This window comes from Schistocerca americana, chromosome 6 (genome assembly GCF_021461395.2).
Source record: "Schistocerca americana isolate TAMUIC-IGC-003095 chromosome 6, iqSchAmer2.1, whole genome shotgun sequence".
Lineage (NCBI taxonomy): Eukaryota > Metazoa > Arthropoda > Insecta > Orthoptera > Acrididae > Schistocerca > Schistocerca americana.
In genome coordinates this window covers 143,729,531-143,744,031 of record NC_060124.1, presented here as the reverse complement: position 1 = coordinate 143,744,031, position 14,501 = coordinate 143,729,531, and positions in this window count along the sequence as shown.

Here is a 14,501-nt window from a genome sequence, read left to right as displayed (position 1 = left end):
ATTATTTGGATGTTCCATTATAAAACAAAACAACGAAAGTCGTTGGTAGTCTCCACGGGTTTGCTGTCGGATCCTAAGGTCAACATGACCCGATATTTCGCCCATAAATCTCTCCGTCATCTTCGGAAGAGACGCTATTGCTGCTGCGTCACACTGAAAACTGATGCCAAGACTGGAAACCGTTGTTTCATATCCCCCCCCCCCCCCCTCTTTACATAAACCACGCATACGCCGCGCTCCCCGTTGTACGTGCTGTCCCTGAGACTGGGTTTGTGGTGCCACCAGTATAGGCACCAACGCCAATGATGTATCGCACTCTAACGCTATCCTCAAACACTCGGGCTGCACGCACCAAAGAAAGTTGTATTTTGATGCGGTATAATGCAGAGTTCCAAGCCCTGATAAGAGGAAAACACTATTCCCTATTAGTCAAGTTGTCTGCCAACTTAATTTTAAGTGACATCTTATGAACACTGTTCCAAAAGTCGGGCATACCAACAACTGTCGGGGTATTGTCAGATTTCATTCCGTGTTCCCCGTTTAAACCATGCTCTCCTACTGCCGATTTTGCAGGCTGTTGGAGTTTCGTGTGACGGCGATGTTCCACACACTCGTTCTGTATTGTGGGACTCGAACGGCCGATATAAGCTTTCCCACAACGACAAGGAATTTAATACATACCAGGCTTCCTAAGTGCTAAACGCATGCGCTATGTACAGTACGTCGTCCTATATATACCAAAGCACCAAAGAAACTGGTAAAGCCACGCGTATTCTAATACAAGGATATGTAAACAGAGAGAATACGGCGCTGCGGGCAACAAGTGTCTGGCCCAGTTGTTGAATTGGTTACTGCTGCTACAGTGGCAGGATATCAAGAGTTAAGATGGGACGTAACATCTACGAGGTAACGATGAAGTGGAGATTTTCCCATACGACCATTTCACGAGTGTACCGTGAATATCAGGAATCCGGTAAAACATCAAATCTCCGACACCGTTGCGGCCGGAAAAAGATCCTGCAAGAACGGACCAACAACAACTGAAGAGAATCGTTTAACGTGACAGAAGTGCAATCCTTCTACAAATTGCTGCAGATTTCAATGCCGGGTCATCAGCAAGTGTCAGCTTGCGAACCGTTCAAATGTGTGTGAATTCCTAAGGGACCAAACTGCTGAGGTCATCGGTCCCTAGACTTACACATTACTTAAACTACCTGATGCTAAGAACAACATAGACACCCATGCCCGAGGAAGGACTCGAACCTCCGGCGGGAGGGGCCGCGCAATCCGTGACATGGCTCCTCACATCGCGCGGCTCGCGAACAATTCAACCAAACATCATCGATATGGGCTTTCGGAGCCGAAGGCCCACTCGTGTACACTTGATGACTGCGCGACACAAAGCTTTACGCCTGGGATGGGCCCGTCAGCATCGACATTGGACTGTTGATGACTGGAAACCTGTTGCCTATTCGGACGAGTCTCGTTTCAAATTGTATCGAGCGGATGGACATGTACCGGTATGGAGACAGCCTCATGAATCCATTGACCCTGCATGTCAGCAGGGGACTGTTCAAGATGGTGGACGTTCTGTAATGGTGTGGGGCTTGTGCGGTTGGAGTGATGTGGGACCCCTAACACGTCTAGATACGACTCTGATAGGTGACACGTACGTAACCATCCTGTCTGATCACCTGCATCCATTCATGTCCATTGTGAATTCCGACGGACTTGGGAAATTCCAGCAGGACAATGCGACACACGTACAGAATTGCTACAGAGTGGATCCAGGAATATTCTTCCGAGTTTAAACACTTCCGGTAGCCACCAAACTCCCCAGACATGAACGTTATTGGGCATATCTGGAATGCCTTGCAACGTGCTGTTCAGAAGCAATCTCCACCCCCCCCCCCCCCCTCCCCCTCGTACTTAAGGGGTTTATGGACAGTCCTGCAGTATTCATGGTGTCAATTCCTTCCAGCACTACTTGTCTCTTCAGTGTAAAACGACGGTTTCCACTCTTGGCATCAGTTTTCAATGGAACTCAGAAGAAGCAGCGTCTATCCTGAAGATGGCGGATAGATAGATCGCCGAAATAACGATTGATGCAGAATTTATGACCCTGCAGGAGACTTCCGATAATTATTATATCCGGAAAGTGTGCGCAATCACAACGAAAGTCGTTCGTTCGGAAAGCGCTTCCAAGTCAATGTTCCCTTGTTTCTTTCCTTACACTGTAAGTATCACAACCATTCTTTAGAGCAGTGATTCCCAAAGTGGCCTGTATTGACCACCAGGGGTAGACTCCAAGCTGCAAGGAGTCCCTGTCAGCGGAAAACAAATCGGAGTTGCATTAGATATAAATTGTGGTCCATGAGAGTGGATCCAATTTAGGCAGGTCGAAACAAAGTGTTAAGGAATTACACTATGAAACCATTCAAGCTTGAGGATCATCTGAGAAGGTGCCACCCTGAAAACAGCTAAAGATCTGAAATACTAAAGGCAAGTTTCAAAAGAGACACACGATAGACAGTATGTTTGCTTCGATGTCACAAAGAGATGACGATGATTTATAAGTGTCTTACAGTATCTCTCTACTTATGGCAAAAACTGGAAAGCCGCATGCTATCAGCAAACAGTTAACGCAGCGATTGAATAGGGTTTAACAACTGTTCTACACAAATTTGCTTATGACATACTCAAAGGAATTCCTTTGAATAACAACTCCGTTCAAAGACGTATTGATGAAATCATGTGTAATTATCTGCAGACGACCCATTTCTCCATACACCTCGACGAGTCAACATTACCTGGTAATGACGTATTATAATTGACAAATTTTTGTTTTGCTACGGACCAAGAAATCCATGACGAATTGCTCTTTGCGAGAACTATGACAACAGACACTGAAAGTGGATCAATGCTGAATATGTGGAAAGATTATTTTACTTAAAAAGCGATCCTTGTATCAAAGATATTGTCAGCGGCAGCAGATGAGCACCTGCCATGTCTGGGCGCTATTGTAGAGATAAAGCCATTTAAAACGAAATATACCTCGGGTACTTGCAATACGCTGGGTCATCCACCGACAACATAAGGTGCTGAAAATCTGAATGGTAGATTGCATAAATATCTTCAATCTGCCATTAACACAATAAACAAAATTCGAAACAATCCGTTATTTGGACAGTTATGTGAAGAAAATGACGAAATATTTAATCGGTTACTTCTTCAAAATGAAGTACGATGTCTGTCGAAAAGTTTTTGTTTGGCAAGGTGTTTCTCACTTTTTGAAATTGTTTTAGAGTTTGTAAATGCTAAAGATCCAATTTTAAAAGAATATTTAATCAAGCGGAAATTGACATCCCTTAATTAACAGATTCTTTTACTAGATATGATTAGGTTAACGTGCAGTGACAGTCTAAATTTGAAACAAACAAAGTCTATCACTTGAGCTTTCCTGGCCAAAATTAGACTAATGAAGTAAAACTTCGGACGACGTGAATTTTACCAGGTTTCCTATTTGTCACGAACAAATTGCCAGGATGATAACTTTCAGCCTAATTTTAAAATTTAGATGTTCTTCACAAAGCCTTTGAAACTAGGTTTGAGAATGTTTTAACTATGGAAGTACTTAGTGTATTATCAATCCATACTACAATATTGAAGAAACGAATGTCATATTATAAGAAGACTGATCGGAATGAGCCCTAACGAAGAAGTGAAAGTAAAATATAGAAAGGGGTAGAAGCAACTCTGGCTTCATAGAGACGTACCTGTTACTTATCCTGTGTTATGGACTATCGCGAGAAAGATTTTAATAGTTTTTCTATCTTCGTACTTCGTGGAAAGCGTTTCAGCGCGGTTGTCAATCTGATTACAAAAAAAAAAAAAAAAAAAAGAAGCAACCAATATAATTGTCCAAGTAGATTTATAACATTCATTAAGGTATGTACTCTTGTACGAGAACTGTCGCCATTATTTAAAAAATACTTTTACCTCCCTCCTCTCCTACCTCCCTCCATGACCGAAATACCTATTGACTGATACCTCAGAACGTATCCTGTCAATCCATTCCCTTTTTTAGAAAATTAGTGACATATATCTCTCTTCTCTCCAATTCGATTCAGTATCTCTTCATTAATTACTCGATATACAATGTAATTCTAAGCATTCTTTGGTAGCACCACATTTAAAAAGCATCTGTTCTCTTCTTGTCCATACTGTTTCACTTCCTTTTAAGGCAGCACTCCAAACATAGGTCCAGAAAGTACTTCCTTAACATTTAAATTTATGTTCGATGTCAACTTCTTTCTTTTTTTCAGGAAAGCTTTTGTCGCTATTGTAAGTCTAAATTTTATGCCGTCATTGACGAATAAATTTGTTCCCCAGAAGGGAAAACTCGTTTACCACATCTAGTGTCTCACTTCAGATTCTACTTTCAAATGGTTCAAATGGCTCTGAATCTGTGGTCATCAGTCCCCTAGAACTTAGAACTACTTAAACCTAACTAACGTAAGGACATCAGACACATCCATGCCCGAGGCAGGATTCGAACCTGCGACCGTAGCAGTCGCGTGGTTCCGGACTGAGCGCCTAGAACCGCTAGACCACCGCGGCCGGCAGATTCTACTTTCCTCAACGTTACCTGAAGTGTTTCAATTAACAGATTTACCATTGTTTTACTCTTACTGATTTTCATTTTTTAACCTGTTTTCAACTTACTGTCCATTCCAGTCAATTGATTTCCTAAAGCTATTGGCGTATCTCACAGAGTTTTAATGTCATCGGGAAACTTAAAAGTTTTTATTTATTCTTCATGAACTGTAATTCCGTCATCAAGTTTCTTCTCGGATTCGTTTACCGGTTAATCTAGGTTAAAATTGGATAATACCGGGGATAGGCTACAACCCTGTTCTGCCCCCTTCTACTACTTCCTTCTCATTTTCACCGACTCTTATAACTACGGCCTGGATCCTGTTTCAATTGTAGATAACCTTCCGCACCCTGTATTTTATCCATGAAACCTTCAGAAGTACAGAGAGAATTGTGTTTGCTAAACCTGTCTTACAAGATAAGTCGTAAGGTCAGTATTGTTTTACGTGTTCTTGCACTTCTTCGGAACACAAACTCATTGTTCAGGTCAGCTTCTGCCGGTCATTCCACTCTTTTACAGTTAACCATCTGAGTACCTGGCAATGGCCGGATATGTATTTCAGTTCTATTAGTCCACTTCCTCCTTCCCGCTGTCTCTGTCTGTCTCGTCCCTTCCCTATCTGTTCTTCTCCCCCCCGATTCCGTCGACTTTCTCCACCCACCAATCTCTGTCCATCTCTTCCCGCCCCTCTGTCCGTCTGCTACCCCCCCCCCCCTTTCTCTCTGTGGATCTTCTCCTCCCCACTCTCTCTGTCCATCTGCTCCCCCCCACCCCCCCTCTGCCCATTTCCTTGTCCCACCTCAAAGTCCATCTCCTCCTGCCCCCTCCATCTCCTCCATATTACGCCGTTAGGTACCGTCAAAAATATATAAGCAGCAAAGATTGATTGTGAAACGTACAAGTGATCGTTATTACTGGTGGCACGTCAGACAGAATTCCGTTTACTGTCTAACGAAAGTCAGGTGATAATCGCCTACGTAAGACTGTAATACCCGGAAATACGCACCACATTTTACGGACTATAATACGCACTTTGTTCTTCGAAAAATTACCTCCAAAATTCAGATGCGTCTTGTACACGAAATTAATATAAAAATGCCCAGGGTTTGATTTAAAATGCCCGCCAGTCTTAAAAATGGCCATATATTGGATGCCAGAAGAAAAGTATACCTATCTAGTAACTGGATAAACTGGCGTAGCAACACGAGTTGCGGGGATTCACAAGCTTGCTAACACTATCTTCCTCCCGCCACGCCATCGAAAGCCCAGAACACTGTCTAGCCTATGATGCGTCATTGCAGTGTACGGTGCCAATGAAATTCAACTGAAAGTGATTTGTCTGATCGGTAACAGTACAATATTTTTGTTAGTAGTTAGTTTCGTAATGAAAAAAAAAAAAGGTATTCATATGATGCGGGCTACAAATTGAAAGTACTAGCGTAGGCAAAAGAACATGGAAACGGAGTAACCGAACGGCATTTCGGCCCTCCACCGACAGAAAACCATTCGCGATTGGCGGGCTAGTAAAGAAAAACTGAAAGAAGGACACCGTCAAAGCGGCATTGGAGTTAATACAAAAATGACTCAAATAAACGCTCGTAAGCTAGCGCTATAATGGAACTTTAAAGGTGGAGTTAGTTGGTGCTACAGGTTTATGAAGCGCCATGGACTTAGCGTGCGAACCCAAATCGAAATATCTCAGAAAATGCCACAAGAGTATGAAGAGAGAGTGTTGTCTTTCCATCGCTTTATTATTCAACATCGAAAGAAAACCAGTGTGGAACAAAGTCAAATAGCGAGTATGGATGAAACTCCTCTGATATTTGATGTGCCGAGTAACAGAACTGTTGTCATTAAAGGTGCTAGAACTGTAACTATAAAAGCAAATCAACATGAAAAAGCTCACTACACTGTTGTCCTTTTATGTTTTGCTGACGGTACTAAACTTAATCCAATGATCATTTTCGAGCGCAAAACAATGCCAAAAACATTTGAAATACCGCTAGATGTTGTTCACATACAGGACAAGGATTGGATGGTCGAGGCTGATTGACATGATGGATTAACAGATTGTGGGAGAGAAGGAAAGGTGCTTTATTGCTGAAGAGTGCTCTTCTTCTCCTAGACCAGTTTAGTTGTCATTTGAAAAATTCTGTGAAAGAGAAATTGAGACAGGGTAATACAGAGCTTGCTGTTATTTCGGGAGGACTTAGTTCAAAATTGTGCCCTCTTGATGTCTCGATATATAGACCATTTAAAGTGTATATGAGAGAGGAATGGATTAAATGGATGATGGATGAAAACTAACATGAATTCACGCCGAAGGGGGCTGTAAAACTACCTACAATCAAATAAGTATGTCAGTGGAAAAAACAGTCATGGTCTAGAGTGAGAGAAGGCATATTGTTAAATCTTTCAAGAAGTGCGGCATACGTAACGCTCTCGATGGCAGTGAAGACCGTCTAATATATGAAGAGGGCAACGATGACGGCGAATAGGAAAAGGAGAAGAAAAAAAATGAAGTTAAGACGAATTTCAAGAATTTTAAAGGTCATATTTGTTTTGTAAACTAATAATTATTTTTAGTCTAGCTTTTTAACCTAATAATAAAAATGGTAAAAATGTTATTTTAAAAAATGCTTAAAATTAAGGTGCGTCTTATTGTCCATAGCGTCTTATAGTGCGTAAAATTCGATATCGATCAGTACCAACCAACGATACAGATGTCGACCCAAAGATCTTTGAAATTTATGAGTCTTACACCTATGTCACATTGCTTGCCTCTGTTGGAATGTCATAGTAACACCTAAAAACCTTCTCACACCTGTGTTACACTGTTTGTGTCTTTTGGAGTTGACACAATATTGTAATATTCATTGGTAAATCATACCACCTGCATAACTGTTGGCAATAATTCGAATTCACATGTTGTTGTTGTGGCCTTCAGTCCTGAGACTGATTTGATGCAGCTCTCCATGCTAATCTGTCCTGTGCAAGCTCCTTCATCTCCCAGTACCTACTGCAACCTACATCCTTCTGAATCTGCTTAGTGTATTCATCTCTTGGTCTCCCTCTAGGATTTTTACCCTCCACGCTGCGTTCCAATGCTAATTTGTGATCCCTTGATGCCTCAGGACATGTCCTACCAACCGATCCCTTCTTCTAGTCGAGTTGTGCCACAAACTTCTTTCTCCCCAATCCTATTCAATACCTCTTCATTAGTTACGTGATCTACCCACCTAATCTTCAACATTCTTCTGTAGCACCACATTTCGAAAGCTTCTATTCTCTTCTTGTCCAAACTATTTATTGTCAATGTTTCACTTCAATACATGGCTACACTCCATGCAAATACTTTCAGAAACGACTTCCTGACACTTAAATCTATACTCGATGTTAACAAATTTCTCTTCTTCAGAAACGCTTTCCTTGCCATTGCCAGTCTACATTTTATATCCTCTCTACTTCGACCATCATCAGTTATTTTGCTCCCCAAATAGCAAAATTCCTTTACTACTTTAAGTGTCTCATTTCCTAATCTAATTCCCTCAGCATCACCCGACTTAATTCGACTACATTCCATTATCCTTGTTTTGCTTTTGTTGATGTTCATCTTATATCCTCCTTTCAAGACACTGTCCATTCCATTCAACTGCTCTTCCAAGTCCTTTGCTGTCTCTGACAGAATTACAATGTCATCGGCCAACCTCAAAGTTTTTATTTCTTCTCCATGAATTTTAATACCTACTCCAAATTTTTCTTTTGTTTCCTTTACTGCTTGCTCAATATACAGATTGAATAACATCGGGAGGGGCTACAACCCTGTCTCACTCCCTTCCCAACCACTGCTTCCCTTTCATGCCCCTCGACTCTTATAAGTGCCATCTGGTTTCTGTACAAATTGTAAATAGCCTTTCGCTCCCTGTATTTTACCCCTGCCACCTTGAGAATTTGAAAGAGAGTATTCCAGTCAACATTGTCAAAAGCTTTCTCTAAGTCTACAAATGCTAGAAACGTAGGTTTGCCTTTCCTTAATCTTTCTTCTAAGATAAGTCGTAAGGTCAGTATTGCCTCACGTGGTTCAACATTTCTACGGAATCCAAACTGATTTTCCCCGAGGTCAGCTTCTACCAGTTTTTCCATTCGTCTGTAAATAATTCGTGTTAGTATTTTGCAGCTGTGACTTATTAAACTGATAGTTCTGTAATTTTCACATCTGTCAACACCTGCTTTCTTTGAGATTGGAATTATTATATTCTTCTTGAAATCTGAGGGTATTTCGCCTGTCTCGTACATCTTGCTCACCAGATGGTAGAGTTTTGTCAGGACTGGCTCTCCCAAGGCTGTCAGCAGTTCTAATGGAATGTTGTCTACTCCCGGGGCCTTGTTTCGACTCAGGTCTTTCAGTGCTGTATCAAACTCTTCACGCAGTATCGTATCTCCCATTTCATCTTCATCTACATCCTCTTCCATTTCCATAATATTGTCCTCAAGTACATCGCCCTTGTATAGACCCTCTATATACTCCTTCCACCTTTCTGCTTTCCCCTCTTTGCTTGGAACTGGGTTTCCATCTGAGCTCTTGATATTCATACAAGTGGCTCTCTTTTCTCCAAAGGTCTCTTTAATTTTCCTGTAGGCTGTATCTATCTTACCCCTAGTGAGATAAGCCTCCACATCCTTACATTTGTCCTCTAGCCATGCCTGCTTAGCCATTTTGCACTTCCTGTCGATCTCATTTTTGAGACGTTTGTATTCCTTTTTGCCTGCTTCATTTACTGCATTTTTATATTTTCTCCTTTCATCAATTAAATTCAATATTTCTTCTGTTACCCAAGGATTTCTACTAGCCCTCGTCTTTTTACCTACTTGATCCTCTGCTGCCTTCACTACTTCATCCCTCAGAGCTACCCATTCATCTTCTACTGTATTTCTTTCCCCCATTCCTGTCAATTGTTCCCTTATGCTGTCCCTGAAACTCTGTACAACCTCTGGTTTAGTCAGTATATCCAGGTCCCATCTCCTTAAATTCCCACCTTTTTGCAATTTCTTCAGTTTTAATCTACAGTTCATAACCAATAGATTGTGGTCAGAGTCCACATCTGCTCCTGGAAATGTCTTACAATTTAAAGCCTGGTTCCTAAATCTCTGTCTTACCATTATATAATCTATCTGATACCTTTTAGTATCTCCAGGATTCTTCCATGTATACAGCCTTCTTTCACATGACTAACGTTTAATCCACGTTCCAAATTGTACTCGCTATATGGATTAGTGTTTGTAATTTATAATATATGTAGTGTGCACCATGTGGAAGGTGTATTACGGTTTGTAACGTACAATGATTTCAAAAGTTTTCTCATCCACAAGTGCATCGCTGGTTGGTAGTGCTGGATACGTTACAAGATACTACAGTCTTTGGTAGGTTATTGGCGCCTGACTTCCATTATTCAGTGAACAGAACTCTGTGAACCTGTTAAACGCCACCAGTAATTCTGATTGCTACATCACGACGTATATAATGGAGAGTCATTAATGTTCAACAACGCATTTTTGCTGCTTACATATTTTTGAATGTGCCCAATGGCCTAATACGTACAAGGTTCTTAATGCTACGCACATGGACAATATAGACTGATATATATTACATACACAATAAGATGACAAAAGTCTTAGGACAGCTCTTAATAATGTCGGACCTCCTTTTGCCCGGCGTAGTGCAGCATCTCGATGTGGCTTGGACTGAACAAATCGTTGGAAGACCCCTGCAAAAATATAGAGTCATAACTGCGAAAGTATTGCCGGTGTAGGATTTTGTGCACGAAGTAACCTCTCGATTATGACCCATAAATGTTCGATGGGATTCACGTCCGACGATCTGGATGGCCAAATCATTCGTTCGAATTGTTCTTAAAACCGATTTCGAACAGTTGCCTCGGTGACATGGCGCATTGTCATTCATAAAAATTCCATCCTTTTTTTGGGAACCTGAAGTCCATGAATGGTAGCAAATGGTGTACTCCAGTCAATGATTCGTCCAGTTGTAGCAGAGGACCCAGGCCATTTCATGTAAATACACCCCACACCATTATGGAGCCAAGCTCGAACTCTATCGTCAGCTCTTACCACCTGAAATCGGGACACATCTGACGAGGCTGCGGTTTTCCAGTCGTCTAGGGTACAAACTATATGGTCACGAGCCCAGAAAAGGCGCTGCACACGATGGATGTCGTGCTGTTACCAAAGGAACTCGCGTCGGTCGTTTGCTGCCATAGTCCATTACCCCCAAATTTAGCCGCACTGTAGTGACGGATACGTTCGTCGTACGTCCCACACTGATCTTTGCGGTCATTTCATGCAGGGTTCCTTGTCTGTTAGCACTGACAACTCTATGCAAACGCCGCTGCTTTCGGTCGTTAAGTGAAGGGGCTCGGCCGCTGCGTTGTCCGAAGTGAGCGGTAAGGGCTGAAATTTAATATTCTCGGCACACTCTTGACACTACGGACCTCGGAATATTTAATTCCCTATCGATTTCCGAAATGGAACGTCCAATGCGTCTAGCACCGACTACCTTTCCGCGTTCAGAGTCTGTTAATTCCCATCGTGCGGCCATAATCACGTCGGAAACCTCTTCACATGAATCGCCTGAGTTCAAACGACAGCTCTGCCAATGCACTGCCCTTTTATACCTTGTGCACTTAATACTTCCGCCATCTGTAAGTGTGCATATTGCTATCCCTTGACTTTTGTCGCCTCAGTGTACAGTTGTACTATGGATTCACTACAGGTAAGTGCTATCATAGTTGGTTCTCCCGATTCTGGGGCAATGTCGTCTACTCTAGGTATCCTATTTCGACATAGGCCCTTCATCGCTATGTGAAATACCTATCGCAGTACCACATAATCCCTCTTATCCTCATCCAATTTGTCTTCTCTTTCCACCTATCAGCCTTCTCTTCTTCAGTGAGTGACACAGACCAACAAAATGAAATCAATATAATTAAAACAGTTGCTCATAATAATGGATATAAACCCACAATAATAGAAAAACTCCACAACAAAATGCAGACAAAAACCACAGATCCACTTCACAGCAGTCACTTCAAGCCAAATCAGTGTGCCACCGAAGCCAAACCTAAATAGATAAAAAGAACATATTGATGCTTTAAGACTTGGTAACTTGAACAAATCAGCATTTGCAGCCCATATTGCTGAAGAAAACCATTCAGTGGGATACATTGAGGACAACTTAAAAATTTTGCATCTAGCAGAAAAAGGAGCCACTGTGGATATATTAGAAGAATTAGAAATACACACACACAAAAGCAGCACCTCAGACTATATCCTTAACGAACAAACAGAGTTAGCTAACACCGCTTTCCCGAAAACTTCCAAAAATTACTTTTCAGCCTCCAAAGCAAATAATATTAGTACACCTATCTGCAGATCAAGTAGCAAATTTATATGTTTCTATAATTCTCATGATGCTAAATGTAATTAAATAATATACTATTTTACCTATACGGTTCTCTCTCTCTCTCTCTCTCTCTCTCTCTCTCTCTATATATATATATATATATATATATATATATATATATATATATATATATATATAATTTAACAATATCAACTCAAAAATTCAATGTCTCTGTACTTGTGCAAAAGGCATTACAGTTGCGTAAATGAATATATGATCCTTTCCAAACATAGGAAATCATCGTCAAATGTTACGATATATCATAGCATCTGTGATACTCATATGTTTGTAAGCTCTTTGTATATATCAAAACATGTGGTGCGTGGTAGAAATCTTCTTAGTGACAAATCTAAAGTGTTTAGTCAGAAAAATTTACATGTGCAACAATAAGAATGCAGTAGGAATGCATTTACATCTGTTGGACGAATGTTATGGAAACAAACACTCCAAACCGAAGTTTCACGTAAATCACATGCAACGAAAATCTGTAACGCAACCATCTGTGTTTGGTGTGTTTATAATTATGTATTATTTATATTTTAGGACAATTAATCTGTAAAAAACACACCACATGTCATAAAGAAAGCGTGTAAACCGTCTGAGGATGAATCACAACGATTCGAAACCGGTAACGGTGCCCTTTGAATAAAGGAACTGAAAGCAAATTTGTAGCTGGTTGCTGTCCTAACACCATCAACATTTGTCAACAAACAACAGCCACGGTCTCCATCATGTCATCATATGACAAAATTGCACTTCTCTTCTTTGTCTAGTACTGGGTTGTCATCTGAATTCTTGACGTTCATATAGCTGCTTCTCTCTTCTTAGAGGTTTCTTTTAATTTTCCTAGGACCTGATCGCGTAGTTAAGTTTTTTTATATAAACAAATTTTAAAACTGTCATTCAGGACTCGCCGGGAGACAAACGTCCAAATGAAGGATAGACGTGAGTTACGCGACCTGCATTGGTGAAATTGACGGTACACGTGACAGGGTACTGGTGGAGCGACGTAGCGCACGCAGTATGCAGGTGTTGGCCAGGTGTCAGTGGAGGTGTAACAGTAGCCGCCAGCGCTGGCTGCTGTCGGCCGCGACGCTAACGACCGTCGGTGCTGGGAGCGCGTGGCGTGGCGTGCCGTGGCGTGGCGGCCGGCCGACGACGGAAGCGGCCCCACGCGGAACGTCGTGGCTCGCCTTACATGCCGCACCGCATAGCCCGGCCTGGCCTGGCCTGTCCTGTCCTGCGCCGCTCTAGTTCCTCGTGCCGCACTCGCCCCTCTCGCGACTCGCTAACGTGCATAGCTCCCAGGGTGGTACTAATGCGCAGCCGGTCAAGGTAGCAGGACACAGGTGGGTGCAGTGTAACAAGCTTAGTACACTGGGGTGATAATTCATGAGATAACAATATGCACATACATGGATGGCGGTATCATCGCGACCACAAGGTATAAAAGGAGAGTGCATTGGCGGAGCTCTCATTTGTACTCAAGTGATTCATGTGAAAAGGTTTCCAACGTGATTATGGCCGCACGACGGGAATTATAAAATTTAAACGCGGAAATGTAGTTGGAGCTAGACGCTTGGGGCATTCCTCTTCGGAAATCGTTCGGGAATTGGTTATTCCGAGATCCACAGTGTAAAGAGTGTGCGGAGAATATCAAATTTCAGGCATTACCCCTCACCACAGACAACGAAATGGTCGACGGCCTTCACTTAACGACCGAGAGAAACGCCATTTGCATAGGGTTGTCAGTGCTAACAGACAAGCAGCACTGCTTGAAATAACCGCAGAAATCAATGGTGGACGTACGACCAACGTATCCGCTGGGAAAGGACGGCTAAATTTGGCGTTAATGGGCGTCGGCAGCAGACGAAGGACGCGAGTGCCCTTGCTATCAGCACGACAGCTTCTCTTGGGCTCGTGGCCATATCTGTTGGACCCTAGACGACTGGGAAACCGTGACCTCGTCAGATGAGTCCCTATTTCAGTTGGTAAGAGCCGATGGTAGGGTTCGAGTGTTGTGCAGACCCCACGAAACCATGGACCTAAGCTCTCAAAAATGCACTGTGCAAACTGGCGATTGCTTCATGATAGTGTGGATTGTGTTTCCGTGAAAAGGCACTGGGTCGTAGTTACGTTTGACTGCTTGGAGACCACCATTTGCCAATCATGGACTTATGCTCCCAAACAACGACGGAATTTTTATGTATGACAATGCGCCATGTCACCAGGTCACAGTCAATCGCGAATGATTTGAAAACATTCTGGATAACTCGAGCGAATGTTTTAGCCTTCGAGATTGCCCTATATGAATCCCATCAAACATTCATGAGACATAATCGATAGATCAGCCCGTGCACAAAATCT